This window comes from Polypterus senegalus, chromosome 4 (assembly GCF_016835505.1).
Source record: "Polypterus senegalus isolate Bchr_013 chromosome 4, ASM1683550v1, whole genome shotgun sequence".
In the NCBI taxonomy this organism is placed as follows: domain Eukaryota; kingdom Metazoa; phylum Chordata; class Cladistia; order Polypteriformes; family Polypteridae; genus Polypterus; species Polypterus senegalus.
The window spans coordinates 27,957,943-27,984,179 of record NC_053157.1 but is presented as its reverse complement, the minus strand read 5'-3'; the positions used below and the strand labels follow the sequence as shown (position 1 = coordinate 27,984,179).

The following is a 26,237-nucleotide window of genomic DNA, read 5'->3' as shown; positions in this document are numbered from 1 at the left end:
GTTTTACACAAGCACCCCCCTTAATGGGTCCACCACTTGTGGACACCTGGAGTCGAGCAGCTGAGTGTACCATTTGGTTTGCAGATCTTTCAGGATTGTGATGTGCATGCATACCTTATTTTTATTGAAATACTCCTCTTGGTGTTCTTCCACAGAGTCATTTGAAACTGTTTCCCCTCTAAGCCATATTTCTTTGGGCTACTGTGTGTTACACTGGCCCATACTTATTGGATTAGTAATATCTGCCAGAGTCCCATATGCTTAATCATGAAGTGTGTTTATAATTCATCCTTCAAACTCATACTTGCTGTACTTATACTTTGAACTGTAGCTGGTATAAACTCAAACGTCAACCAAGGAGGCCAAATGTACCAAACAAGGAGGGGTTTTATTACAGGAAAGGGTTAAATGAAGGTGTATGTTACAAAAAGTTGTTCAAAAGTACCACATAAAGGAAAAAAAAAGAAAATAAAACAGCTTTTGACTAGAATCCTAGAAGAGACTTTAAAAACTGACCCTGGGAACACTTTTGGGGTCACGCCCTAGATCACTTTTACAGTCTGGAATGCTCTCTGGACCCCCAGGAGTGTCTGAACTCTTTCACTACCCATCTTGGGTGTCCCTGCATCCCTGACCCTCACCTTTTATTTATATTGCCAGGCAACCCATAGAAATCTGTCCATCGTCATACCTACCAGACCCATGCGTGGCATACTAGCTCCCCTGCCAGCACTGTTCCTTCTTGGGGACACTCAGCATGATACTACTCATTGCTCTCCACTCTCCTTCTTCTAATACAGGATTTATGCTGGTCACTCTTCCAGGAAGTCCAACATAAGAATAGAAAAAGGAACATCCTGAAGATGGTGGCTCGGTTACACTAATATGGACATACGAGTGGCATTTACTGGTGTATTCCCTGCCAGGTCATTGTCACGATCTAACGCATGTTTTTAATTTTTTTAAATAGTTCCTGGGTTTCTAAGAATATTGCATACATTTTTTCAAGAGCAACGAATTAAATAGTCACATTTATTTTTTTACCAGTATACATTATGCCTATATATACATGTATGTATTGTGACAGATAGAGGGCACTATCGTCCTCTTGAACCCACAGATAATACGTCAGAAACTGGGTAAAAGTTCAATAAGTTGACTTTTATTAATAAATACTCATACAATTCTCAATTCTCCAATGCAATAAACCAATCCTCCACCACTCCCAGATGTGTTGCCACCCTTCCACCAAGCTTAGCTCGACGTCTGGGATTTCCCATAGTCCTTTTATATTCCCTGACCCGGAAGTGTTTCGATCCTTCAGTCCACGTGACCTCCTATCACTTCCGGGTCAGATAAAAAGTCCTCTTCTTCATCCCGGAAGTACATCATTTCCCCTGTCGCTTTGCCTAAGACGTACTTCAGGGTTATAGGTCACATACGACTCTCTGTGCCTCCCTGCAGCGCCCTCTGTTGGCCCCTGTGGTATCCAGCAGGGCTGTAAAGGAAAACTCCACTGTCCATGATTCCCTGCTGGTATTCGGGGCACCTCCATGCTGCAGGGAGAGCTCCACCTGGCGGCCTGGGGGTATTGGCCGGGATGACAAGCCAGCCATAGTCCACAGTATATGTATATGTATGTCTGTCCACTTTTCACGAGAGAACTACTTAACTGATTTAGAACAGGTTTTCTTCTACAATTTGCTTGAACATTAATTTTGCGACTTCTCTCATCGCGCTAAGTACAGTCATAGTTCGCTAGCAGGAGCGATATATTCGTGCTAATCTGAAACAGAGGCTGCGGGTTGAGGGGAGGGGGAAGTGTGACATCAGGAGTGGGGATGTGGGCGGGGCCCACCTTATTCACGCGCCAGTTTCGGAGTGAAACTTCCCTCTGCTTAGCTAGCGAATGAGAGAACTACTTAACGGATTTAGATCAGGTTTTTTTCAATCATTTGCTTGAAAACTCCAGTTGATTTTGCGACTTCTCTCATCGTGACAAGTATCATAGTTTGCTAGCAGGAGCGCTAATCTGAGACGGAGGCTGTGGGCTGAGAGGAGGGGGAAGACGTGATGTCAAGAGTGGGGAGCCGAGTGGGGTCCTCCTCGCTCACATGCCAGCCACCGTTCGAATCGGTCCACCCCCTGCCCACGTTTTGGAGTGTACCTTGACTCTGCTTAGCTAGTGATACCTGTTTGTTTGTTGATTTTTAAAGTTTGTCTTGTTTCACTACTACTTGGGTGGAGCCACGGGGGACAGATAGTTTTTACTAAAATTGCACCATTTTCACCCATGGAGCCATTTTATTTGTGTATGGGTGCCTCAATTCTGAAACATTTGTAAATTTCACAACACAACTTCGCCAGATTAAAGGTGTATACTTCCAGACTGTCCAAATTTACGGCTAAGACTTTGAAAGCCTAATGATATTTTCTTCTTCTAAAACTGATTTCTGGTTGCAGACTCTTCTTTCCTTTGGCCATGATCTTCATTTTAAGCTTTGGCTCAGTTTACCCATATATTCTTGCTTACAGAATGTCTCACTTGTTTCATATCTTGACTGTGATTATTGTTTGACTCTCCTGGTTTTGACCTTGTCTAGTTTTATACAAACCCAGTTGGCTTTAGATTCCATTTCCCTTTCCAAACTGCTTAGGGTTCAGCTTCTGTTCTGCACCTTATCAAACTGCCCAAACCCTGCCTGGGTCCTCCTCCACATCACCAATGAGGACCGCGTACTGGAAGGCCACAAGTAACAGAATGGAGCATAACTGGTGTAATGGACTAGGATGAATTTTCTCCTCAGCTCCCTTCTGTGTGTAGAAATTTCAAAATCATATTTGGCCATTAATACGAGAAGACAAGCCAAAAAGAAGAAGAAGACATCAATAGCAGAAGACAAGCATGAAGTGAAGATGAGTCTGGTACAGTAATGAAAATGAAACACTTTGAGCATACAATTTTCAGCCCACTTTTTAACTTTTACTTTACTACATTTTCAAAGGCAAGTGGCTATTTTTACTCTGATGAATTTTACTAAACACATTAATTACTGGATATAAAACAAGAAAAGAAACAGACTAAACAAATACAAACATTTTACTATTTTAGAATCAGAATTATAATTAAAATTCACTTTATTGGCCAGGTACACTAATGTGTACTAGGAATTTCTCTTGATAGTGCCGGTAGAAAGTCATTGTACCCTGTGAAAATCTATACCTTTTGTCACATTACAACCTCAGGTCAAGTCAGTTTTGGGAGCATGCATTGGTACAGTGCATTGCTGCACCCACCATATGATGAAACAGCTTGAGATCCTGGTTGGCAACCCTGAGGCAGACATGCGGTCCAGTCCCACCTTTCAGAAATGACCACCTATCCAGCAGAGCCATGTGTTACGTGGGCATCCCCTTTGCCTGGTCCAGCCACTCAAGTCCTCAACAATGAGGATCCTGCGAGCCAGATCACCCTCTGGGAATCGTGCCACATGGTCATAGTGCTGTAACTGACACTTCCTCACAGTGCAGGTAATGTGCCTGATTCAGGACTCCATGAGCAACTCCTCATTCGACACAAATTCTAACCAGCAGTACACAAGGATTTTTCAAAGAGAAACAGTACCAAAGAAGTCCAGTCTTCATCTCAGGTCACTAGATAGCATCCATGTCTCGTAACCATATACTAAAACAGGAAGAACCAGGACTCTACAGACTTGGACCTTTGTACTTTTGTAGAGATATCAGGAACACCACAAACTATTTTCCAGTGACTTCATGGACCATCCATGCTCTCCTAATCCATCTACTGACTTCATTGGAACAATCTCCAGTGACATGAATAAACCTCTCTACATGGTTGACATTCCATCCCTATGGTGAAGCATGGCGGTGACGGCATCATGTAATGGGAGACTGGTGAGAATTGAGGGAGGGATAAATGCAGTTAAATACAGAGAATTCCTTGTAGAAAACCTACTCCAGAGTGCACATGACCTCAGACTGAGCGACATTTCACCTTTCAGCATAACAATGACCTGTGTAAACAGACAAGACAACACTGCAGTAGCTTCAAGACAAATGTCTGGCTGTCCTTGAGTGGCCCAACTGAATCCCAGACTTAAACCCAAAAAACATGTGTGGAGAGACCTGAAGATGGCAATTTACAGACAGTGGCAGACCTACAGTTGTGGGGGCCCCTTCACAACAAGCAGTGAGGTCCAGGTAGCCACTATTATTTTGTTCAATGGGTTGTTCCATGACAGATTGCTATAATTTTTAAAAAATGTTACCACTTCCTCTCAGATTTTCATTATAATCATCCATCGATCCATTTTCCAACCCGCTGAATCCGAACACAGGATCATCGGGGTCTGCTGGAGCCAATCCCAGCCAACACAGGGCACAAGGCAGGAACCAATCCTGGGCAGGGTGCCAGCCTACCGCAGGACACACACAAACACACACTAGGGCCAATTTAGAATCGTCAATCCACCTAACCGGCATGTCTTTGGACTGTGGGAGGAAACCGGAGCGCCCGGAGGAAACTCACGCAGACACGGGGAGAACATTCAAACTCCACGCAGGGAGGACCCGGGAAACAAACCCGGGTCTCCTAACTGCGAGGCAGCAGCGCTACCACTGCGCCACCGTGCCGCCCTCATTATAATCACTATACAGGATTATCTCACAAGTCAAAGTCACTGGTGTGAATAAAAATTTCCTATCTATATATATAAATTTCTTTTCACGTTTGAAATGGAAATTACATATGACCACAGAACATATAATACAGGAACTAATCACTTCATTTGAGGATGCCATTTTTATATCGTCTTTATGAATTATTATTTGTGTGAGAGTTACTTTACTGATAGTGAAAAGAAGTAAACACAAACACGCCGATCTTTCCCATAGAAGTGTGCCCCGTGTCGCCCTCTCCCAGCCCTCCTCTCTGGACTCCAGCACTGAGCCATCCGCCACTAGGCGTGTTCTGACAGAGAAGTTTTATTTATTCGTCCACGTGACTGTTGCGGAAACTGCCACATTCTAACTTTTTTTTAATTAGCAGTACTTGATAGTAAAAGAGATGAGGAAAACAGCTTTGCATCTTTCTACTTTTTAACTACGCCGAGTTGTAAACAATGTGAAAACGACACTGCCTTCAATGGCGAGGGGTCGTGAGAACAAAGTGGATGCTTGGAGGCGCGCAATGTCGGGCTGCTCTGCCGGGTCGAGAGCTTCGCAGTTTCAGGCGGCGTCCTCTCTTCTTGCACTGTTTGTGACACTTCGAGTGCCCCGTCAGCTCCTGGGAGAGTGGAAATAATTGAAAATGAGTGTGATCGGCGCCATCAAAGTAAAACTCTCTTTATAAATTGCGCTTCACGACTACTTACTGTCCCTTAAGGTGAGTTTAGGTCATTAAAACCCTGCAACATTCAAGGTTGCTTTTCTGATTAATTCTTTTAAGATGATGAAGGGTTTACATCTAAGAAGATGCACCGACCTCTTCATGTTAAGTTTTGGACTTGGGAATTGTTTGGACCTTCTGTCCGTTAAACACGGAAGGGCAGCGTCCACATTTCTCAGAATAATTTTTCTCTTAAATCACAGGCACGTAGTGCAAGGTTGTCAGGCAGAAATTTGCAGAATTGAATAGAAAATGTAATTTCTATACCACAGCGGTCGTGTAGCACCTTTCACAAGGGATCTGCTACCGAGAGATGATCCAAATAAATTTAAGCTGCTATTAGTGCTACTTACCTGTTGTGTTATAATGCCTTTAAAATGTACTTTACCCGAAAGCACTCCAGTACTGCTCAATGTATCTTTACTTCTTACATGTTAATGTTTTACTGTTTAATAATTTATATACTACATTTTATTTTTTTCCCTTGCACTCAGTGAGCGAAGCCACTGGGTAATCACCTAGTATCTTATAGTTTTTAAATTATCAGGGGATGAAAATTAAAGTTACTTCTGGGGACCCTCCTGGATTAAGCCTGATGTGCAAAGTTTATAGAAACGTGTTTTCACTTTCTCATTATGGGTTATTAAATGTAGATTGATGGGCAGAAATGGCAAATTTTTCCATTTAAAGTTAAATCTTACAACTCTGACAAGTGGTCCATGAGGTTGTGCCAGTTTTAGATAAATAACTGTGTCCGAGAGTGTGCAAGTTTAGAACGGGTGCAGATGTGCATATGACGACACTGCTCCAGTGTTAACTGCCGTGCTTGGCTCACATGCAAATGAGACTCCATTGATCAGGTGCCACATTCACACCTCAGAGTCAGCGGAAGGTCACATCTGCACCCGATTCTGTCATGTAAAGAAAGCCTGCAAGGAAGGGAAAAGAAAAAAAGGGATCGGGAGCGATAACAATAAAAAGAAAGATCACAAGGAAAAGGCAAAGGAGAGAATGGAAGTTAAAGAAGAAAGAAAGAGCGAGAGGTAAAAGAAGGAGTTAAAGTAGGATGGAGGCAGGTGGTTGTGGTTGGAGCTGAAGAAGGGGCGCTCCTATGGAACAATTGGGGACCCGTTATGCAGTTTTTCCCTGTGGATGCTGGGGGACTGCTGACAGGAGAAGGATGTGCAGCTTGGCGTAGCACCCCATGGATGCTGCAGGCCCAGCAATGGGGACCAAAACCAGGAATTAAAGGTTGACTGCACCTGTCGGTGGGTATCTCTTTGTACTGCAAAGTCCGGACAGGATAGTCGAGGAGACGCCAGATTTTAGTGGGAAGCACTGGGGCTCATATTCTAAGGAGGAACTGTCTCTGGATTTTAATCTCATTTTATCAGATTATTTATTGACTTACTTTAATATCCACATGTGCTGAATTTTATTGAAGACTAGCAAAATACCCGCGCTTCGCAGCGGAGAAGTAGTGTGTTAAAGAAGTTATGAAAAAGAAAAGGAAACATTTTAAAAATAACGTAACATTATTGTCAATGTAATTGTTTTGTCACTGTTGTGAGTGATGAGTGTTGCTGTCATATATATACACACACACATATAAACATATATATATATATACATATCCATACATATATACATATACTGTACACATATATATATACACACACATATATACACACAAATACATATATATATACATACATACACACATATATAAACATATACTGTATATACATATACACACACATCTACATATATACATATACACACACACACACTCTTTGGGGTGCGAGCAACTGTTGCTGGGGGTGCCAGAATCCATCAAGGAAGAAAAATGAAAAACATTATTTGTACAAAATCTTTTATTTTAAAAATGATTAAATTGGTATTTCGTATCAGTGCAATACGCTGTTTGTTAAAATGTATGACTCCCGCTCTTACGTGCAAGTCTGCGTGGATATTATGAACTATCGTATCTGTTCAAGTTCTATTTAAATTTTAAATAGGAGGAATTTTTATTTAGTCGACAGAAATATCTTTGGTAGGAATGTAAGTTAAATGTAGGCATCAATGAATACATTTTTCTTCACCATACAAATGTAAAGAGTAAATTCGCCTTACATTCCAACCAAAATATTTGTGTCAACTAAATCAGGGGTCTCAAACTCAATTGCACAGGGGGCCAAAATCCAAAACACACTTTAGGTCACGGGCCGAACAGGATAAACATTTATTGAACACACTAAAACTAATTTTTTAAAACTTTAAAACTTTTAAAACTTAACTTTTTTGAACATAAATATGAATAAAAACAGACAGGAATATTATTCCGGAATAAATCAACTCAAACCTTAAATAACTTAGAATATTTTGCTCTCCATAAAAATATATCCTGTCTAAATTATACAAGTTAGAAATAAAGTAAACGTTAAAAGAACAAACATTCAAATTTCTTTACTCTTATGTAATTTTATATAAAAAATAAACTTAGATTTTAAATATCCCAAAAGATTTTGCTCTCCATAAAAATATATCCTGTCAAAATTATACAAATTCAAATATGAACATGCTGCATAACAAAACCTGGAAATATAAATAAAATGTGTTCTTTTCAGCAATAACAAATCAAATCATTCAGTTGTCTTTGCTCATATGTCATTTTAGTGCTGGACGCCTGGCATCTTTTTTTGGCAACAAGTTTGTTTCTGTTTGGTGTGAGGTTCTGTGTTGTGGAGATTCTCAGGATGGATTGCAGGTGCTCATCAGTGAGGCGACTCCTGTGTGCTGTTTTGTTAGTCTTTATCACTGAAAAGAGCTTCTCACACAGATATGTGCTACCAAACATGCACAAGGTTCGAGCCGCATGTAGACGGAGCTGGAGCATTTCTGGAATGGAGTGAATAAACTGTGCAGGCCCTGCAGTATCGTACTTTGCCTTCAGTGTGCCATTACACTGCAGCTCAATCACCTCCATCTGAATCTGCACAGGTGCAGTTTCCACATCGACGGCAAATGGGTTGCGAAACAACTCAAAATTCTTTTTTTGTTCTTCAAAGTCACCAAAGCGCCGTGCGAACTCAGTGCGCAGTGCGCTCAGTTTATCAGCAAAGTGCGTATTTGGGAACACCGTTGTGCCTACTTGGTTCAACATTACTTGGCAACAGGGAAAGTGGGATAAGTTGCACTGGTGCATTTGTGTCTCCCATAAAAGCAGCTTCACTTGAAATCACTTTGTGATTTTGCACGGGTAAAAATGTCTGCTGAAGTGTCAGATTCTTCTTTAACTCTTCTGCTTTCTGTATCTTCTGCATTGCATTCAGGTCTTTCAGGTTATCCTGATGTTTTGTCTCATAGTGCCGTCTTAGATTAAATTCTGTAATTACAGCCACATTAGCTCCACAAATGAGACACACGGGTTTACTGGAAATGTCAGTAAACATATACTCAGCCTCCCATCGGTTTTTAAAGGCTCTATTTTCAGAATCAACTTTTCTCTTCGGCATTGTGTGGGCTAGCTTCGCAATAACTTGCAGCATCATAAGCTAGACATGATTAACGCGGTAAGTGTTTGGCAAGGCAGCTGAAGTGCTGCATTATGGGATCTGTAGTTTATTGTGTTACCAGCGCTTCATATCCCCGGGCCATTAATAACAATAATACAGTATATAAAATGATCTGCGGGCCAGATTTAATTACACGCCAGGCCGGATGTGGCCTGTGGGCCTTGAGTTTGACACATATGGACTAAATAGAACTTGAAAAGAAATATTTTTTCGAATGTGATCGCGAAATTCAGATCGAGTTGACGTGCACTACAGTACATCGAGCCCGCGTGCTATTGTGGTTTTGCCTGCGTGCCTCAATAAGTCACCCTCCCCTCGCTCTTACTTTTTTACCGTTCATCTAATGAATATACCAAGTATGACTTTACCAAAACAATCATTAATGGCGAATAAAGTATCCATTATTCATAAAGCTTCAATTGGTGATCTGTCTTTCTGCGTTAACCGCATATTTTTTCATACGTCTCAAACCAAGGGGATGCGAAGGTAAAATGAATCGGGAAGCGCGCGTACATACTCAGTGCACCCCCTCTCGGGAATCGAACCTCGGACGTCGGCGCTAGAAGTGAAGTCTCTACCATTGCGCCACGGCGTTTGGTTTATCTATTTGAGCGTATGTAGATTGGGATATATATATATATGTATATATACTGCTCAAAAAAATTAAAGGAACAGTTTTTAATGAGAGTATAGCATCAAGTCAATTAAATTTCTGGGATAATGATCTGGTCAGTTAAGTAGCAGAGGAGGTTGTTAATCAGTTTCAGCTGCTTTGGTGTTAATGAAATTAACAACAGGTGCAGTAGAGGGGCAACAATGAGATGGAACCCCAAAACAGGAATAGTTTAACAGGTGGAGGCCACTGACATTTTTCCCTCCTCATCTTTTCTGACTGTTTTTCACTAGTTTCACATTTGGCTACAGTCAGTGTCACTACTGGTAGCATGAGGTGATACCTGGACCCTACAGAAGTTGCACAGGTAGTCCAACTTCTCCAGAATGGCACATCAATATGTACCATTGCCAGAAGGTTTGCTGTGTCTTCTAGGACATTCTCAAGGGCATGGAGGAGATTCCAGGAGACAAGCAGTTACTGTAGAAGAGCTAGACAGGGCCATAGAAGGTTCTTAACCCATTAGCAGGACCAGTATCTGCTCCTTTGGGAAAAGCAGAACAGGATGAGCACTGTCAGAGTCCTACAAAATGACCTCCAACAGGCCACTGGTGTGAATGGCTCTGACCAAACAACCAGAAAGACTTCATGAGGGTGACCCAAGGGCCCCATGTCCTCTAATGGGCCCTGTGCTCACTGCCCAGCAGCATGCAGCTCGATTGGCATTCGCCATAGAATACCAGAATTGGCAGATGCACCACTGGTGCCCTGTGCTTTTTACAGATGAGAGCAGGTTCACCCTGAGCACGTGACAGAAGTGAAAGGGTCTGGAGAAGCCATGGAGAACATTATGCTGCCTGTAACATCATTCAGCATGAGCAGTTTGGTGGTGGGTTAATGATTGTCTGGGGAGGCATATCCATGGAGGGTCACACAGACCGCTACAGGCTTGACAAAGGCACCTTGGCTGCCATTAGGTATCAGGATGAAATCCTTGGACCCATTGTCAGACCCTATGCTGGTGCAGTGGCTCCTGGTGCACGACAATTCCTGGCCTCATGTGGTGAGAGTATGCAGGCAGTTCCTGGAAGATGAAGGAATTGATACCATTGAATGGCCTCCACACTTTCCTGACCTAAATCCAATAGAACACCTTTGGGACATTATGTTTTGGTCCATCCAATGCCACCAGGTTGCACCTCAGACTGTCCAGGAACTCAGTGATGCCCTGGTCGAGATCTGGGAGGAGATCTCCCACAACACCATCTGTCGTCTCATTAGGAGCATGCACCTGTTTTGTCAGGCATGTATACAAGAACACAGGGGCCATACAAAGTGCTGTGTACAATTTTGAGTTGCTGCAATTAAATTTTGGCAAAATGGACTAGCCTGCCACATAATTTTTTCACTTTGATTTTTGGGGCGTCTTTGAATTCAGGGCTCTGTAGGTTGATCATTTTCATTTCCATCAAACGATGTGGCATCCTTTCGTTCCTAACACATTACCCAGTCTACATCAGTATAGATATCCAGGAGGATTTCTTTTTCCCATTGAGATCTGATGTGTTTTCAAAGTGTTCCTTTAATTTTTTTGAGCAGTTTATATATATATATACCCGCGCTTTGCAGCGGAGTAGTAGTGTGTTAAAGAAGTAATGGGAACATTTTAAAAATAACGTAACATGAGTGTCAATATACAGTAATTGTTTTGTGAGTGTTAGGAGTGTTGCTGTCATCAAGGATTTGATTATCATTATTTCTTTCAGTCAGGTTCGTATTTGTAGGATGTGTTGTGTTCAAGTTACATTCCGTGTTTGTCAATCGTTGTAAAGATAACAGGTTTCATTCATCGATTCGTTTCTTACTGCATCAATAAACAGCTCATCTTCCTCTTTATCTGAGACGTGACACACTGCATGCACGGGGTTTTTTTTACACTGTGTTCCTTTAGCGGGACATTGACTTTTTCCACCGTGTGCTTTGTTTCCGCAGTAGCTGCACTTATGAATATGCTTGTATGTATCACACGCCTTCATATTTTTGCTGCCTTCTCAATTGTGTAATTCGGTTTTTGTTCAGCACTTTTTGGAACTGTTGCTTTTTGTCTGTGCACTGCGTCATTTCACGTGAGCCGCTCGGTGTACATGCATCGAAGGTTTCCAGCTGTGCTGGTGCCATCTCGTTCGAGGTCCACGGCTGTATTTAATGTTAGCTAAGACCCGGCACTTAAAAGTTTCTCTCGCAGTTTCACCGAGTTTGTGCCAAACACCACCCTGACCATCTTATCTTTCTCTGCATAAGCACAGCCCTTCACCCGTGAAAATTTAGCGGCATTGTTTCTATTGGAATTCCACTGACGGACGGCCTTATATGGGCAGGCACTAAATTACGTAACTCCGCCTCCCACGGGCATCGAGCAGAAGTCTATTATAGTATATGGACGAAAAAATAGGTTCCAGTTATGACCCTTACGTGTAGAATTTCGAAATGAAACCTGCCCAACTTTTGTAAGTAAGCTGTAAGGAATAAGCCTGCCAAATTTCAGCCTTCTCCCTACACGGGAAGTTGGAGAATTAGTGATGAGTCAGTCAGTCAGTGAGTGAGTGAGTGAGTGAGTGAGTGAGTGAGTGAGTGAGTGAGTGAGTCAGTGAGGGCTTTGCCTTTTATTAGTGTAGATTATTTATTTATTGGTTTAATGCACTGCACTATTGGCACTTTGATATTTTCATTGGATTTTTAATAAAAGCACTTGTCAACTTTACACCTACCCATTGCTATAAATGAGTGTCCTCATTTGCCCGGCTCAGCTTGGTTCATGACTGTAGTAATAGGTTTGAAGTGTAATTTGTGAAGTTTAATTGAAAGTTGAAGCCATACACACCAGATGATAGGGTGAAACTGGCCAGGAAGATGGACAGAAACATGTGAAGGACTCACAGGAAGGCAATTTTAAAAGAGCTGATGTCTGCTGACCAATATTTGGTCAAGGCCGCGGTCTGTACAAGCCATGAATGATTGCGAACAGGTGCCAATGGTGTTATTTTGGTCGGAAAGAGCACAGCTTAGGTGACAGTCACCCATACTTGGCAAGGTTTGTATAAAGGTTCACTAATTATGCAAAGCATGAGAGTATTTATACTGGGAAGAAACCACCGAGAAATCAGAAGCTGTCTCTATGCTGCCGAACATTCTACTGGATCTGGGCATTTAGTCGTCATCATTCTCCACTGAAGAACTGGATGCGATGACTATACTGTACCGTTGGCTTCTGTCTGGCATGTATGCATAAATAATGCCTTGTATTTTTGGAGAAAGGAAGTTATCTTTAAAAGCAAGTTAAATATATACAGATATATCTCTTTTTGTATCACATTGCTCTCGCGATGGTTACTAAAGGGATATGTTTGGCACAAGTCTGTTCTGCATCAAAAAAGAACATGATCCCAGGGAACTAGTGCTCCCTGCTGGATACAATGAAAGTTTGGGTTTAAGGTGCTTCCAAATGCAAAAGGGAGCATGGAGTGACTTGGACCATCAGAGTAACATAATAAAGAGCAGAAAGTGAAGACATCCAAAATCTTACTGTATCCACTTTATATACAGTATACAACAGAGAGAGAGAGATCCCATATTTACTTGTGCTTTTCATACTTAAGCACACTGAACCATTAACATATGCTTTAAAACCTCCAGTTGAGTAATTGGCTCATGGGTAAATTTTCATTTTATGAGTACTATACTTAAGTCACTTTCCAGAGAGGTAGTGCTACTTTTAGTCTAGTATGGGCTGTTAGGCAGCGGTCCATCAATGCATCCAGTCATGAACAGATCCTCAGTCAGGCCTGTCACTGGTCGCCACTGGCGTTTGCTCCCATAGGGTGTTGCACTTTACTCCTTTCTTTTTGTACATTAATAAAATTGAATTCTGAAATTTCTGTCTCTCACAAAATCCCAAGGGATACACTGTAGCTTTTTTCTTCTCATGACCCCATGTGAAAGAACATTTCAAGCATCCATCATCAGTAGCATGATGTTAGCGGGGCTATCCCATGAGTATTCTGGTTCCTGTATTTTTTTTTTTTTACAGCAAAGAAAAAAATGCAGCTTGAGCCCTTGACCTTCAAGCTGAATCCATTTAAAGTGAGCAAGAACAGGCACTTCTGGGTCATTAAAACATGCATGAAGTAAGTTCAATTTACTAGAAACCATGAAGTTGTGTTTCTGATGTTTTTCTTCTTCTTGTCACATGTTCTGTTTATCTGATTTATGAGGAGGCTGAAGTTAGCAGCTTATTTAAAGTTTATTTGGAACAGGTCAATATCTATATCTATATTTTATCACATATGTGTGGGTAGGAGGAAGCTGTATGGAGCAAGTGAGGGTAATTCCACGCCAGGCCAGGGGATGGCAGGGTGCGTTAAACCTTCTTCTGTTATCTCTGCAAATAACTCTGCCATGTCAGGTCATTCTCATATTGCAGATTTTTTTTTTTCTTTTCCAAGGACATTATCCAAATGGTTTGTAGCCTGATTGAGTAATTCTCTTCACTTTAAAGAGGACCTCAAGTCAGGCAGAGAATTGCTGGTTCCCTTGTCATTGGCATCTTCTGGGTAGTAAGGAGCAGTGAATACTGTTTTTAAATGCTAAAATAAGCAATTAAGGGAAGGGAATCTTAACAAGGGAGACCACCAAAATGAAGGAGAATAATGCTTCTTGATCAATAACTGTTTCAACAGCAATTTTTGACATTATTTTTGACTGGTTGAGTTGTCTCAGTTGTTGGGGAGGTAGGAGAAAAACCCAGTATAATACAGAACAAGCATAAACTATTGGGGGTCTCCTAGAGAACACTGTTTAAGTGCAACAATGCTAAAGAAATAACTAAGGAAAATATACATTTTTGAAGGAGTCATTTCAGTTCAGGAGAAGTCTCCCTATTAATGCTGCAGTGGGCTAAGGTGGGTCCAGCAATTGAAAGTCTTAAAATGAATACCGACGTCTGGCTGAGTTTGTTTTTTATAAGACTGACAAAGTAAAGGATTTCTGGGGTAATACGGAAGTGAAGTCACCAGACTTCTCCAAGATCCTACTGTGCGCTGGGGTAGGAAACAGAAGAGAGGTTAGTGACTGTGTGTCACCCAGACCCATTCTTCACTTGCTCTGTTGTGCAAAGCACCAGACAGACATGGGGAGAATATACAAACGCATCACAGGTGCCGAGCAATCTCAGGATGCCACTGATCTGTCCAGAATATCCAAAAAGACTAAATTAAATGGCACATTAGCAGTAATCTTCAAAACATTTAATACTGTACTTTCTTGTAGGAGGTGGCCAGCAGTGAACTGTGAAAATGGGGGGAGTGAAGCACAATAGTGGATGTCCTGAAAGTCTTGAGGAGCTGATATTTGCTTCCTTGAATCGTCATTTGGGAGGCATACTCTTAAATAGATAGATAGATAGATAGATAGATAGATAGATAGATAGATAGATAGATAGATAGATAGATAGATAGATAGATAGATAGATACTTTATTAATCCCAAGGGGAAATTCACAAATATATAAATATATTATATTGGTCATTTAAAGCAATCATCTCTACATTATTTTTGAGGCATGATACATTAGTTACAGAAGGCACTGTGACCTCCACTTTTGCCACGTCTGCCTCAATGTCCAGGTTGCTGGGTACAATTCCAAAGCAGGACATCGTCTTTGTGCCATTTTCTCATTCAGAGATGTATTCTTTGGGTGCATGACTTGAGCATGATCAAGTATTTTCTGACTATAGCTGGATGTATGTGGATGGTGTAGAACTGGTTCCTGCTATGTGCTATAAGAGGCCCATCTAAAATTCAGCTCTCCATGATTCTGTAATGGAAAATGGTTGTACTGGCTTAGTCAATTGTTAGGCAACTTAGAAATTGTTTAAATTCTACTTTTTCATTTAGCATATAAACTGTTTTTGTGCTAAACATTAAATTTTACTCTATGACTATTTTTGTGACCAAATATTTATTCAAGTTTAAATAATATTAATGGGTAGTAGAAATACAGTAACAATCACCAACAGGTTTCATAAAATGAACAATGAAAGGAAGACAATTAGTGCTTTTAGATGTGCTTTAGCCATCCAGTTATACACAGAAACCTGGTTTCTAAAAAGCCATTGTAAATAACAACAGAAGAGTTTTTAAATCAATATAATTAATGGTAAGGCTAAGAAAAAATTATAGTAGCATCCAAGAGGTGGCATCTTTTCAGACGTGGGTCAATGACCAACTGCCATTCTGGAGCCAGTTTTCAGGCTGGTGAACAGGAAGAGGTGAGCTCAGAGTGTCCAGAAATGCAAATGACATCATTGGTGGTGTGATTGTCAATCATTTGTTCTTCAGAGGGAGAAGAGAAAAACATTAGGCAACAGCGCCAGCCTCTGACTCGGAGTGCCATTACCTTTAGATGAGCCCTGATGTTGTCTCCAATGTGCGCGTGTGTGACACGATGTAAACCCATATTCCGGTTAGAATACAGTGAAAATTGGTCTCTGAGAAACTTGGTTAACCAAAGTAGGAGATTCGAAAGACAATGATAAAGAGTTGGGGCAACACCCGGAGTCCCCATATAATTGAAAAGCAGACAACAAGCATAATTGCAAGAAATCAAAATGGCTAAACTCCTGGTTATATGTCCATCTGGCAGGAAGAGGCGGGTCCAGTCACCGTAAGTGATGTGAGAGATGTTACAGCTGTCAATCATCCAGAGGGAGGAAGAGAACAGGCATTAGAACACAGTGCCAACCCTTGGAGCAGCGGGTAATTACAATCACCAGAGCCCATAAGCTGTCCCCTATGCACAAACACCGGGTGACAGTTAAGGACTTTATAGTCTGCACATGTCTGCTGTACACCATTTGCCAATGCATGAGTTTTAGTAGCCATGTGCAGAAGCGTCCATAAGATAAATGTCCTGTGGCAGATGCTCAGGGTGATTACATTATTCCTTTTCCTTGACGAACTATCATGTCTCAATATTTCAGAAATCACTAAATTTATGTTGATCAGCAGAACGTACAGAGATAAAATCAGCAGCAAAATCTCAGGAGCAGTGTTGAGAGTAATGCGAGTTACGTAGTCAGAGAATAGGCATTAGAACACAGCGCCAAACTCTGGAGCAGGTAATTACAATCAAGCTGTCTCCTATGTGCCCACATGTGCCACCAGATTACAGTTACTGTAAGCACCGTAATGAAGTACAAATAGCTGTGTTAATATTATCTCATAAGCGCTCGGTGTAAGACAAGAAGCAACCGTACTGATACGACACTGCTTTGCAAACACAGAGGAACACCACCATGGGAAGAATGATGGGTTGAATGGGAGGTGACACAGCACTTACTGCCCTCCAAGATGCACCTGGTAAAGTCTGGGACCATAAGACATAAACGCCCTGAGGTGAAAGCGAAGAGGATTCACTGTCCATTGAGATTTTCCTGTTTGGCTCATCACCACCCTATTCTGGGCTTCAACTTGTGTAGATGTTTATTGGGTTATTTTTCAGTGATGATTTCTACTTTGACCTGAGGGGATTTCAATGATACAGGTAATGATGCTATTCAGACTCACTTCTATGGCACATCACTACAATAGTGTCATGCTGTGGGGCTCCATTATTTCTCAAAGCTGGTTTCCCCTACCGATTACTACTGATAATCTAATTTTGACTTGTTACACAGTGCAGCACCCATCCATCACCCATCATTCACTCAATGTAGACACTGAGCTCAAATATGGATGTAGATAAGGATTTTAAAGCTTTTCTTAATCAAGGTTTTATGACCTAAAATATTTAACGTTTTACGCAATTAAATTACATTTAAAAATTTCTGAGAGTGAAACAACTATATAAAATTCAAAGACTAAACAACTGCGGTGGGCTGGCGCCCTGCCCAAGGATTTGTTCCTGCCTTGCGCCTTGTGTTGGCTGGGATTGGCTCCAGCAGACCCTCGTGACCCTGTGTTAGGATATAGCGGGTTGGATAATGGCTGGCTGGCTAAACGATATGCATGCAATATATTTGTTTCTAAAGAAAAATAAAATAGTTTTGTTGTTTTGCTACCATATATTTTCACATAAAATGAAACAACTTGTTATGTGTTTTAATATATTTTTCTTTCTTGTGGAATTTGGGAGTGGCAACGAGCAGCATGTTGGTTAAACATCAATGCAAAAATGTCATGGTACTACTATGGCCTTTTATTGCAAGCGTGCCAGATGTAATATTCCAAAATGACAATGAATAAATTAAAGGATATTGCTGAGAAGAGAACTGAGAGGCAGGGATTTGGAACTACTAAATCAGAGAATTAGAAATGTTAAATAGGCAAAAAACAAATTGACTGGGCAAACTCAAGTGGAAAAGGGGTGCCAAAGCTTTTATAAGACAAGTGTTATGAGAGCCTAGTACATTTTTACTGGTGATGGTGGTAAATCCTCATCTGTTGCCAAAAGTACTCCATCTTCTATTCAGTCCAAGTCAAGAAAAAAGAAAAATAAACCGGGAAAGAAACAACACTATAAATAAGTACAACAGAATAAAAAACCATGAGGGAATAACTGAAACAAATAAATACACTCAAAACAAATTTAAGAATCAAGATAGAGAAAAGGCATTGTTGTTTTAGTAAAATACTAAAATGATCATCAAAAGGAAGGTAAAGGGTCAAAACACATCAAATTAAGGAATCTGGTAACCAAAACTAAGACGTAAGACAAACTCAAAGTCAAGAATCTTTAACCAAACAAAGCTACGTTTTTCTTTTATTATGAAGACTTGACAGTCACCAGCCTGAGTAAATGTCTGTGAATGTTATACAATACAACACAACTTATTTTACTGATTGCTGGTGCAGAGCACTGTAAACAATTCTCAGTTAAAATAGCTCTCATGAGTCAGTATATTTTTTATGTATCACATTATCATTATCATTTAAATTGTTATTTTTTAACCATAATTTTATGCCATTTTGTTCTTTGCTCTGATGTGAACGCCGCCATTGTTGTTGACTGTTGTGGTGAAACGGTAGTGAGGTGTCCAGAAGTCTTTATTGGCCTGCATGGAAAAGGCCTTGTCCTAATGGGCTTAATTCCACCTTCACTGGTCTGTTTCAGGCATTAAAGGTCCAAAAAGGGAATTAAGCCTAAAAATAACCTTAAATGTGCCAAAAATATAACAAAAGCCCCAAATGAGAAGGACAGCTATAAACTCTTAAATTATTTGAAACAGGGCAAACAAGAATCTTTATACAGTAGATTAAGGTTTTATTAACAAAAATGACAAATAAGGCAAACATGCTAAAGAGAGCAAAATAAAAACTCAATAAGGATCTGTCTAGAAGGCAATCCTAATACACTGTCCAGGATGTTAGACTCCTTAAAAACAGAACAAGAAGATAACAGAAGCCAGAGAAATCCAGAGACATATAGCCAGAGGGAGGGCTCAGGAGTTGTGATGTCAGGGTGACCACTCCTCCTGGGGCTCCACCCACAAGGAAGAAGGAACATAAGAACATTAAAAGGGACAGTACACCATTAAAGAATTACAAATGAAACAAACAGAGATGATAGGCATACAAAATAATAACTTAAAATGAATGAGAACAACAATTAAACATAAAATATTCATACAATCACACTGAAACATCTTTTGCTTTGCTTAATATGCATCCCTAATTCTTTTATTTTCTCAACATTTAATTCCAGATTATTTAGATTACACTCCCAGATGAGCTTTGTTGCTTCCTTTTTGTGTGCAGACTTATCGTAATGTGTGATGAGTCCAACAGAAGGTCTATCATCTGCAGACATGACCATTCTAACGGAATCCTCATTTGAAATGCAGTTGTTTCGCAGGGTGAGGGGCTTAAAGAAGACCTTCAGCTTGCCTCCTTTCAGAATGAAAATCCAGTAGTTAAGGATTGACTGATTCACGTCTTTTTGCTTGTTAGAAAGCTTGTGAGGGATAAGCGAACAGTAGAACAGATCCATTGTCACACACATGCGCATAGGAGGCAGCTAAAGGGCTCGAAAGAGGTTAATTCCATGCTGGACCAGGCGGTGGCCGAGTGCACTGACCCTTTCTCTCTTTCACCTGCAGACCAACCACAGGAAACTCCTCCTGGGCTTTATGACATCACTTCTGGTTCTGGGCCTGATGACATCACTTCCTCCACCCAGCTTTAAAAACGCCATTTTGTTTGTCACACATCCGTTCTGTTCTGGAATTAACTCTGTAAAGTGATATTGTTATTTTTTTCTTTGATTTTGAACCCAGTCTTCAAGTAAATGGGGTGGCTACCCCAAAACGTTTTTGCAGTGTTTTTCATTTTATTTGACACCATGCATATATTAAAATCTTCTAACTTAGGCTATGCTAAAATGTTATTCTAATTTCTCTTCACAAGCAAAAACTTTTTAAAGGGATTTTAGTTCATAGCTGAGTAATAATGACTCCACTTATTGAGCCAATACTGCAGTTTCAGTATTTCATGTGCATTTCCTTCCATCACTCTTGTGTTTTTTTCACTGCATGCAGTACCTTATTTTATATCTGATGTACCAGGTGTTAGACTGTCATAAAAAATAAACTTTAAACGCTCACAAAAAAAATGAACATCTGGCCCCCTTAGAAGCTTGTCATTTAAATGTTATACCCATACTTGAGCGACAATGGATTAAAAGCCAGATGAGGCAGGCATAATGGTGACCATGCACAGAAATGACAAATGATGTTAGAGAGCTGTATGACTTGACAGGAAAGACATAACAGGACCGTAAAATATAAATTGCTCTGCGTGTCTCTCAGGTAAGCCTGTTTTTATTCACCATGCAGTACATAAGTTGAATGTTTCTTCTCTTATTAAGTGAGGTCTCTTTAAACTAAAACGGTCTTAAAATAATATGTATCTATTACAATGGTTTCCTTAAATAAGATTAAAATTCATTTTTTATTCACCAAATATATAATTGTTACTGTTCAAAAAATATTAATCTTCTTCCTCTTCATCTTTTCGCTCTTCTGTATGGGGTCGATGTGCATGATCAGCCTTCTCCATACAGCTTGGTCCTGCACCCCATCCTCAGTCAGACCCTTTCCCTACAAATCTTCTTTTACTTTATCCATCCTCCTCCGTTTTGGTCTCCCTCACCCTGTACTTCCATCATTCTGCCCACATATTCATTGTCTCTCCTCATCACATGTCCATACCACTTCAACCTCCTTTCCAGTACCTTCTTAGATGTTTCTCCCACTTTTGTTGTACCTCTGATGGTCTCATTTCATATTTTGTCCTCTTTTGTAACTCTACACTTCCATCTCAACATTCTCATTTTTGCCATATAAATCTTAATATTTTTCATTTTCACTACTTACACCTCTAAGGGATACGCGGTGTCTTAGACATACCTGACAATCGCCCATAATTAGAATTTTCTATGCTGTGGTGTGTTGGGCTGGTAAAATCGCTTCAGGAGAGGCCCAGTGGGATGCATCTCTGGACTACTTGGGGGTCGAAGCAAAGGACAGAACTAAAACAAAACTGAGTGTCATTAAAAACAATGCTGCACATCCTGACTGTGACACACTAACACTGAGGACTTTCAGCCAATGCATTATTCAATAGATGTGTGTCAAGAAACACAACTGGGGCTCCTTTAAATCAACGACAACACCTCTCATAATGTCTCACTGGGGCAGTGACAGCCAAGTCAGAGGTTTTCTTTCTTTGGAATTTTCTTGCTTTATAGCCAATCCAGTGTGTGTTTAGACCAAAGCATGTATGTATATTTGTTTAATTATTTACCTATTTATCTATGTATTTATTCAAAGAGGTTCTGTAATAAGCCAAATTTACCCAGGGGACAAATAAAATTCTATCTATCTATCTATCTAATATAAAACATAAATTAGCTTCCACCCATGTAAAATTAAATTAAATCCAATTAAAACATGACCAATATCAATTAGATATATCAAGCATGTCAGCTGCATAAAAGGTCAATAGTCATAATTGAGGTTTACAGGGTTGTGAAATGATAACACCATTAATGTTTTCATTCTAATGCAAGTAAAAAAGCATACTAATCTAACTAGATAAAAGTGAAATACTCTGTTTTTTGAAAATTTTCAGCTTTATTAGATTTTATTTACGTATCTGTTGTGCAGAATAAGGACCTCATTAAAACTCTCAAATTGTATCTTGTCTGTTTACTTGCTAGTCATGCAAAAGCAGCTTTTTTGCAAGTACCGTAGATTGCTGTTGGTTTGACGTAAAATATGGGCTTCATGATGTTTCAAACCTTTTATCAGGCAGGTGGTTGCAATGAGGGGGAACTTAAAAACTGTACATTATTCTAGAAGTCAAAATTCACTAACTTTTACATGGAATACCATCCATCCTGGCTGGGACAGCAGTTCAGCTCTGCCCTCCATTACAGTGTATGTATGTAGTGGTCATGAGAGCAATGACAATCAACTCAGGTGAAATATTGAAGTGTCATCTTGGCCGTCCCCATTTACTTCAAAGTCTCAAAGTTGATAAACAAACAAAAAGGGTGCTCAATGGCGCAATTAATAAATGTTTAACAAAGCCAGCCTCTCAGGGGCTATCAAGTTTGATTTACCATCTTGGCTCCACCTCGCAGACTGACCGATCAGCAAAAGGCACCCCTTCCTAGCCTGGCACTGAATTTATGGAAAGGGTGGAGTCAGTTGTTTATATTCAGATGAGAGCCTTCTTCAGATTTCCCCAAGATGGTGTTAGTTATCTGCAAACCAGAAGTGACAGGCTTAGGAGGGCGGAAACTGGAAGTGACATCAGAGATGGAAGGCTGATGATCATTCTTTCTGCAGAGGGGGAAAGAGAAAAGGCATTAGACTATAGTGCCACCATTTGGCTTGGAGTGTAACAGTCATTAAATGAACCTTGACGTTGTGTTCTCAACGCACATGTGTGACTATATATATATAGTGAAAGCTAGGGGGCACCAGAGAGCCCCAAAGCCCAACATGGACACACTAAGACAGTCCCGGATTCAATAAATAGGTATTTATTACAAAATACCTTGCATACTTAAGCACAAATACAAGTCATCTCTCCTTTAATCAACTCTCCTCCAGCTGAGTTTTACCAGAAGTTCGTGGTTTTGGTCGATTGTTGGGTTTGGGTGTCTGGTTTCGTGGCTTGAAATCAAAATTCAACTTCTGTTGCTTTGCATGCGCCCCTCTTTCACAAAACAGCTGGTTGTAGGGCTCCCACTGTGAATGAATGCCACGTACCACAATGCATTAATTTCATTACCTTCAAGACACTGCAAACGTTTTTCTATAGAACTTAAAGTGCTTGATAATTAATTAGCAGTCAGGGAGGCTGCTCTGCACTTTTGTCAGTATTGCTATCTGTAACAATGTGCAATGCTGGATGTTGTTCCAGTTATAGCACTTTGTTTAATTTTTGTAGCATTGCTCCTAATGGAGTGCAGAGTAGATTCCTTAATACCAGTAGCTATCACATGTTCTGTCATTTCTTTCAAAATGTATTTCAAGCTTCTCCTCAATATTCACAGCTTTTCTTTTGCACTTGCTACTTGGTTTCATTGGTCCCGAATGCTTAGACATTTTTTGAAATGTTTTTATTATAAAACTTAACATGATTGGAAACAATAGAGATACAACACAGTATGTATCAAAAGACGCAGTGAACTGAAGCAGCGAGATCCTGTAAGCTTAACTGCGCTTGCAGTTTGTGTATTCCTACTCACAGATACAGTGGTGTGAAAAACTATTTGCCCCCTTCCTGATTTCTTATTCTTTTGCATGTTTGTCACACAAAATGTTTCTGATCATCAAGCACATTTAACCATTAGTCAAGTATAACACAAGTAAACACAAAATGCAGTTTTTAAATGATGGTTTTTATTATTTAGGGAGAAAAAATCCAAACCTACATGGCCCTGTGTGAAAAAGTAATTGCCCCCTGAACCTAATAACTTTTTGAGCCACCCTTAGCAGCAATAACTGCAATCAAGCGTTTGCGATAACTTGCAATGAGTCTTTTACAGCGCTCTGGAGGAATTTTGGCCCACTCATCTTTGCAGAATTGTTGTAATTCAGCTTTATTTGAGGGTTTTCTAGCATGAACCGCCTTTTTAAGGTCATGCCATAGCATCTCAATTGGATTCAGGTCAGGACTTTGACTAGGCCACTCCAAAGTCTTCATTTTGTTTTTCTTCAGCCATTCAGAGGTGGATTTGCTGGTGTGTTTTGGGTCATTGTCCTGTTGCAGCACCCAAGATCGCTTCAGCTTGAGTTGACGAACAGATGGCGGACATTCTCCTTCAGGATTTTTGGTAGACAGTAGAATTCATGGTTCCATCTATCACAGCAAGCCTTCCAGGTCCTGAAGCAGCAAAACAACCCCAGACCATCACACTACCACCACCATATTTTACTGTTGGTATGATGTTCTTTTTCTGAAATGCTGTGTTCCTTTTACGCCAGATGTAACGGGACATTTGCCTTCCAAAAGTTCAACTTTTGTCTCATCAGTCCACAAGGTATTTTCCCAAAAGTCTTGGCAATCATTGAGATGTTTCTTAGCAAAATTGAGACAAGCCCTAATGTTCTTTTGCTTAACAGTGGTTTGCGTCTTGGAAATCTGCCATGCAGGCCGTTTTTGCCCAGTCTCTTTCTTATGGTGGAGTCGTGAACACTGACCTTAATTGAGGCAAGTGAGTCCTGCAGTTCTTTAGACGTTGTCCTGGGGTCTTTTGTGAGCTCTCGGATGAGTCGCTCTCTGCGCTCTTGGGGTAATTTTGGTCGGCCGGCCACTCCTGGGAAGGTTCACCACTGTTCCATGTTTTTGCCATTTGTGGATAATGGCTCTCACTGTGGTTCGCTGGAGTCCCAAAGCTTTAGAAATGGCTTTATAACCTTTACCAGACTGATAGATCTCAGTTACTTCTGTTCTCATTTGTTCCTGAATTTCTTTGGATCTTGGCATGATGTCTAGCTTTTGAGGTGCTTTTGGTCGACTTCTCTGTGTCAGGCAGCTCCTATTTAAGTGATTTCTTGATTGAAACAGGTGTGGCAGTAATCAGGCCTGGGGTGGCTACGGAAATTGAACTCAGGTGTGATACACCACAGTTAGGTTATTTTTTAACAAGGGGGCAATTACTTTTTCACACAGGGCCATGTAGGTTTGGATTTTTTTTCTCACTAAATAATAAAAACCATTATTTAAAAACTGCATTTTGTGTTTACTTGTGTTATATTTGACTAATGGTTAAATGTGTTCGATGATCAGAAACATTTTGTGTGACAAACATGCAAAAGAATAAGAAATCAGGAAGGGGGCAAATAGTTTTTCACACCACTGTAGAGGGCTGTTCAGTTGGCTGAGAGTTTTTGCATTTACATAGTGCTCTTCACAGACTGAAAGTTGCACATAAACAAATATTGTGTTTTAGTGTAATGGCAAACTGAAGTGTTCAAAAAGGGATAATTCCATGTCGGATCAGGGGTGGTAGAGTATACTGATCCTTCCTCTTTTTCATCTGCAGAGTGGTGGCTCCGAGGCTAAGGATCTGCACTGGTATCCCGAGAGGTTGCCGGTTCGAGTCACTGCTGAAGACCTTTTTAAAGTATATTTAAAGTATATGGGGGGTTGCCCCCAAATTCTTTCCTGTGTTGCATGGATCATTTCACACTATATATATATATATATATTTTTTTGATGGGTGTGGGAATGGGAGACAGTTTAAAGGCTTTGGTGGAGGTGATTCTCCTCAGCTCCAGAGGATGGCGCTGAATGATAACGTTCTCTCTTTTCCTCCCTCTGCAGACCAGAATATTGACAGCTCTCCACCACCAATGTCACATTTGGTGTCCGCCCATCTGGACCTGCCTCTTCCTGCCCGGGCACCACATGACAGGAAGAACCACCATCTTGGGCAATCACAATGGGACTCCAGTATGTGAAGAACTGATTTTTGCTCACTTTATTTGAATCAAATAAATTTGTAATTATGCAGAGTTTGTCCAAGTGTTCCCCAATACTCTGTCTTTGTTCTCTTATTAAACAATATACAGGCAGTCCTCGGGTTACGTACAAAATATGGACTGTAGGTTTGTACTTAAGTTGAATTTGTATGTAAGTCGGAACAGGTACATTATTTTAATAAATGCTATTGTTGACCGACTGTAACCAAGTGCTCTGCCAATGAATGATGGAGTTTCACCTCTCTCTGACCTTTTTATTGTTTCTACTTTATTTTCAATGGTGATGTTTTTTCTCTTCTTTACTGTATCACCAGCACTTGCATTAGATTTGTGTTTCAGAGACATTCTTGAAGGGTGAAGACAAAAGGTTGAGATGAGCTCTTCTGTACAGCACTGTACACGCTATCACAGCAGGAAGGCACCCGTCATCAACACGTCTGATGTACTGACAAGAGACAACTTCCTGCTATGTGCGTAACAGTACAAGCAGGCTTGCTATTGAGAATGAATGAGGGCGGTGAGGGGCAATTCACCATTCGCCCACAACACAGTCACCTCCATTGCAGTTTGCTGCCTGCAGCATCC

At 40.6% G+C, this 26,237-nt stretch overlaps 1 long non-coding RNA gene across 1 annotated transcript in view; it reads left to right on the top strand.

The window, feature by feature from the left end:
* The window catches only part of LOC120527212, a 42,018-nt gene extending 16,271 nt beyond the window's left edge, over positions 1-25,747 (top strand). The window contains exons 2-3 of the long non-coding RNA XR_005633291.1: positions 13,686-13,782; positions 25,495-25,747. This is a non-coding gene — a long non-coding RNA (uncharacterized LOC120527212). The remainder of the gene's footprint in view (positions 1-13,685; positions 13,783-25,494) is intronic.
* Positions 25,748-26,237: the final 490 nt, after the last annotated feature.